Here is a 6,618-nt window from a genome sequence, read left to right on the forward strand (position 1 = left end):
CCACAACTGATGTAGCTCACATCACCCAACATAACTGCACCCAACACCAACCACAACTGATGTAGCTCACATCGCCCAACATTACTGCACCCACACCAACCACAACTGATGTAGCTCACACTGCCTAACATTACTGCACCCACACCAACCACAACTGATGTAGCTCACATCGCCCAACATTACTGCACCCACACCAACCACAACTGATGTAGCTCACACTGCCCAACATTGCTGCACCCCACACCAACCACAACTGATGTAGCTCACATCACCCAACATTACTGCACCCAACACCAACCACAACTGATGTAGCTCACATCGCCCAACATTACTGCACCCACACCAACCACAACTGATGTAGCTCACACTGCCTAACATTACTGCAGCCACACCAACCACAACTGATGTAGCTTACACCATCCAACATTACTGCACCCCACACCAACCACAAATGATGTAGCTTACACTGCCCAACATTGCTGAACCCACATCAACCACAACTGATGTAGCTCACACTGCCCAACATTGCTGCACCCACACCAACCACAACTGATGTAGCTCACACTGCCCAACATTGCTGCACCCCACACCAACCACAACTGATGTAGCTCACACTGCCCAACATTGCTGCACCCCACACCAACCACAACTGATGTAGCTCACACCATCCAACATTACTGCACCCCACACCAACCACAACTGATGTAGCTCACACCATCCAGCATTACTACACCCACACCAACCACAACTGATGTAGCTCACACTGCCCAACATTGCTGAACCCACATCAACCACAACTGATGTAGCTCACACTGCCAAACATTGCTGCACCCACACCAACCACAACTGATGTAGCTCACACTGCCCAACATTGCTGAACCCACATCAACCACAACTGATGTAGCTCACACTGCCAAACATTGCTGCACCCACACCAACCACAACTGATGTAGCTTTCACCACCCAACATTACTGAATCCAACACCAACCAAAACTAATGTAGCTCACACCACCCAACATTGCTGCACCCACACCAACCACAACTGATGTAGCTCACACTGCCTAACATTGCTGCACCCCACACCAACCACAACTGATGTAGCTCACACTGCCTAACATTGCTGCACCCACACCAACCACAACTGATGTAGCTCACACCAACCAACATTGCTGCACCCACACAAACCACAACTGATGTAGCTCACACTGCCCAACATTGCTGCACCTACACCAACCACAACTGATGTAGCTTTCACCACCCAACATTACTGAATCCAACACCAACCAAAACTAATGTAGCTCACACCACCCAACATTGCTGCACCAACACCAAACACAACTGATATGGCTCACACTGCCCAAAATTGCTGCACCCACACCAACCACAACTGATGTAGCTCACACCAACCAACATTACTGAATCCAACACCAACCAAAACTAATGTAGCTCACACCACCCAACATTGCTGCACCCCACACCAACCACAACTGATGTAGCTCACACTGCCTAACATTGCTGCACCCCACACCAACCACAATTGATGTAACTTACAGCGCCCAACATTGCTGCAACCCACACCAACCACAACTGATGTAGCTCACACTGCCCAACATTGCTGCACCCCACACCAACCACAACTGATGTAGCTCACACTGCCCAACATTGCTGCACCCACACCAACCACAACTGATGTAGCTCACACTGCCCAACATTGCTGCACCCACACCAACCACAACTGATGTAGCTCACACTGCCTAACATTGCTGCACCCACACCAACCACAACTGATGTAGCTCACACCACCCAACATTGCTGCACCCACACCAACCACAACTGATGTAGCTCACACTGCCCAACATTGCTGCACCCACACCTGATGTAGTTCACACTGCCCAACATTGCTGCACCCACACCAACCACAACTGATGTAGTTCACACTGCCCAACATTACTGCACCCACACCTGATGTAGTTCACACTGCCTTACATTACTGTAACCCACACCAACCACAACTGATGAAGCTTTCACCACTCAACATTGCCGCACCCACACCAACCACAACTGATGTAGCTCACACTGCCTAACATTGCTGCACCCCACACCAACCACAACTGATGTAGCTCACACTGCCCAACATTGCCGCACCCACACCAACCACAACTGATGTAGCTCACACTGCCTAACATTGCTGCACCCCACACCAACCACAACTGATGTAGCTCACACTGCCTAACATTGCCGCACCCACACCAACCACAACTGATGTAGCTCACACTGCCCAACATTGCCGCACCCACACCAACCACAACTGATGTAGCTCACACTGCCTAACATTGCTGCACCCATACCGACCACAACTGTTGTAGCTCACACTGCCTAACATTGCTGCACCCACACCGACCACAACTGTTGTAGCTCACACTGCCTAACATTACTGCAGCCACACCAACCACAACTGATGTAGCTTTCACCACCCTCATTGCTGCACCCACACCGACCACAACTGTTGTAGCTCACACTGCCTAACATTGCTGCACCCACACCGACCACAACTGTTGTAGCTCACACTGCCTAACATTGCTGCAGCCACACCGACCACAACTGATGTAGCTCACACTGCCTAACATTGCTGCACCCCACACCAACCACAACTGATGTAGCTCATACCACCCAACATTGCCGCACCCACACCGACCACAACTGATGTAGCTCACACTGCCCAACATTACTGAACCCACACCAACCACAACTGATGTAGCTCACACCACCCAACATTGCCGCACCCACACCAACCTCAACTGATGTAGCTCATACTGCCCAACATTACTGAACCCACACCAACCACAACTGATGTAACTAAACTGCCCAACATTGCCGCACCCACACCAACCTCAACTGATGTAGCTCACACTGCCCAACATTACTGCAGCCACACCGACCACAACTGATGTAGCTCACACTGCCCAACATTACTGCAGCCACACCAACCACAACTGATGTAGCTCATACCACCCAACATTGCCGCACCCACACCAACCACAACTGATGTAGCTCACACTGCCCAACATTACTGCACCCCACACCAACCACAACTGATGTAGCTCATACCACCCAACATTGCCGCACCCACACCAACCTCAACTGATGTAGCTCACACCACCCAACATTGCCGCACCCACACCAACCTCAACTGATGTAGCTCACACTGCCCAACATTACTGCAGCCACACCGACCACAACTGATGTAGCTCACACTGCCCAACATTACTGAACCCACACCAACCACAACTGATGTAGCTCATACCACCCAACATTGCCGCACCCACACCAACCACAACTGATGTAGCTCACACTGCCCAACATTACTGCAGCCACACCAACCACAACTGATGTAGCTCATACCACCCAACATTGCCGCACCCACACCAACCACAACTGATGTAGCTCACACTGCCCAACATTACTGAACCCACATCAACCACAACTGATGTAGCTCACACTGCCTAACATTGCTGCACCCACACCAACCACAACTGATGTAGCTCATACCACCCAGCATTGCCGCACCCACACCAACCACAACTGATGTAGCTCACACTGCCCAACATTACTGAACCCACATCAACCACAACTGATGTAGCTCACACTGCCCAACATTACTGAACCCACATCAACCACAACTGATGTAGCTCACACCACCTAACATTGCTGCACCCACACCAACCACAACTGATGTAGCTCACACTGCCCATTATTACTGCAACCCACACCAACCACAACTGATGTAGCTCACACTGCCTAACATTGCTGCACCCACACCAACCACAACTGATGTAGCTCACACCATCTAACATTGCTGCACCCACACCAACCACAACTGATGTAGCTCACACCACCCAACATTACTGCACCCAACACCAACCACAACTGATGTAGCTCACACTGCCTAACGTTGCTGCACCCACACCAACCACAACTGATGTAGCTTTCACAACCCTCATTGCTGCACCCACACCAACCACAACTGATGTAGCTTTCACCACCCTCATTGCTGCACCCACACCAACCACAACTGATGTAGCTTACACCACCCAACATTGCTGAACCCACATCAACCACAACTGTTGTAGCTCACACTGCCTAACATTACTGCAGCCACACCAACCACAACTGATGTAGCTCATACTGCCTAACATTGCTGCACCCACACCAACCACAACTGATGTACCTCACACTGCCTAACATCACTGCACCCACACCAACCACAACTGTTGTAGCTCACACTGCCTAACATTGCTGCAGCCACACCAACCACAACTGTTGTAGCTCACACTGCCTAACATTGCTGCACCCCCACCAACCACAACTGTTGTAGCTCACACTGCCTAACATTGCTGCACCCACACCAACCACAACTGATGTAGCTCACACTGCCTAACATTGCTGCAGCTGCAGCCACACCAGCCACAACTGTTGTAGCTCACACTGCCTAACATTGCTGCACCCCCACCAACCACAACTGTTGTAGCTCACACTGCCTAACATTGCTGCACCCACACCAACCACAACTGATGTAGCTCACACTGCCTAACATTACTGCAGCCACACCAACCACAACTGATGTAGCTCACACTGCCCATTATTGCTGCACCCACACCAACTACAACTGTTGTAGCTCACACTGCCTAACATTGCTGCACCCACACCGACCACAACTGTTGTAGCTCACACTGCCTAACATTGCTGCACCCACACCGACCACAACTGTTGTAGCTCACACTGCCTAACATTACTGCAGCCACACCAACCACAACTGATGTAGCTTTCACCACCCTCATTGCTGCACCCACACCGACCACAACTGTTGTAGCTCACACTGCCTAACATTGCTGCACCCACACCGACCACAACTGTTGTAGCTCACACTGCCTAACATTGCTGCACCCACACCAACCACAACTGTTGTAGCTCACACTGCCTAACATTGCTGCACCCACACCAACCACAACTGTTGTAGCTCACACTGCCTAACATTGCTGCACCCACACCGACCACAACTGTTGTAGCTCACACTGCCTAACATTGCTGCACCCACACCGACCACAACTGTTGTAGCTCACACTGCCTAACATTGCTGCACCCACACCGACCACAACTGATGTAGCTCACACTGCCTAACATTACTGCAGCCACACCAACCACAACTGTTGTAGCTCACACTGCCTAACATTGCTGCACCCACACCAACCACAACTGATGTAGCTCACACTGCCTAACATTGCTGCACCCACACCAACCACAACTGATGTAACTAAACTGCCCAACATTGCTGCACCCCACACCAACCACAACTGTTGTAGCTCACACTGCCTAACATTGCTGCACCCACACCAACCACAACTGATGTAGCTGACACCACCCAACATTGCTGCACCCACACCAACCACAACTGATGTAGCTGACACCACCCAACATTGCCGAATCCACACCAACCACAACTGATGTAGCTCACACCACCCAACATTGCTGCACCCCACACCAACTACAACTGTTGTAGCTCACACTGCCTAACATTGCTGCACCCCACACCAACTACAACTGTTGTAGCTCACACTGCCTAACATTGCTGCACCCCACACCGACCACAACTGTTGTAGCTCACTCTGCCTAACATTACTGCAGCCACACCAACCACAACTGTTGTAGATCACACTGCCTAACATTGCTGCACCCACACCAACCACAACTGATGTAGCTGACACCATCCAACATTGTTGAACCCACACCAACCACAACTGATGTAACTCACACCACCCAACATTGCTGCACCCACACCAACCTCAACTGATGTAGCTCACACTGCCCAACATTACTGCAGCCACACCGACCACAACTGATGTAGCTCACACTGCCCAACATTACTGCAGCCACACCGACCACAACTGATGTAGCTCACACTGCCCAACATTACTGAACCCACACCAACCACAACTGATGTAGCTCACACTGCCCAACATTGCCGCACCCACACCAACCACAACTGATGTAGCTCACACTGCCTAACATTGCTGCACCCACACCAACCACAACTGATGTAGCTCACACTGCCCAACATTACTGCAGCCACACCGACCACAACTGATGTAGCTCACACTGCCCAACATTGCCGCACCCACACCGACCACAACTGATGTAGCTCACACCACCTAACATTGCTGCACCCACACCAACCACAACTGATGTAGCTCACACTGCCCAACATTACTGAACCCACACCAACCACAACTGATGTAGCTCATACCACCCAACATTGCTGCACCCAACAACAACCACAACTGATGTAGCTGACACCACCCAACATTGCTGCACCCAACAACAACCACAACTGATGTAGCTGACACCACCCAACATTGCTGCACCCAACAACAACCACAACTGATGTAGCTGACACCACCCTACATTGCTGAACCCACACCAACCACAACTGATGAAGCTGACACCACCCAACATTGCCGAATCCACACCAACCACAACTGATGTAGCTCACACCACCCAACATTGCTGCACCCAACACCATCCAGGGTCCAGTCTTTCTATGGTTTCCAATATTGTGGGTT

The sequence above is a fragment of the Mya arenaria genome, chromosome 12, assembly GCF_026914265.1.
Source record: "Mya arenaria isolate MELC-2E11 chromosome 12, ASM2691426v1".
Lineage (NCBI taxonomy): Eukaryota > Metazoa > Mollusca > Bivalvia > Myida > Myidae > Mya > Mya arenaria.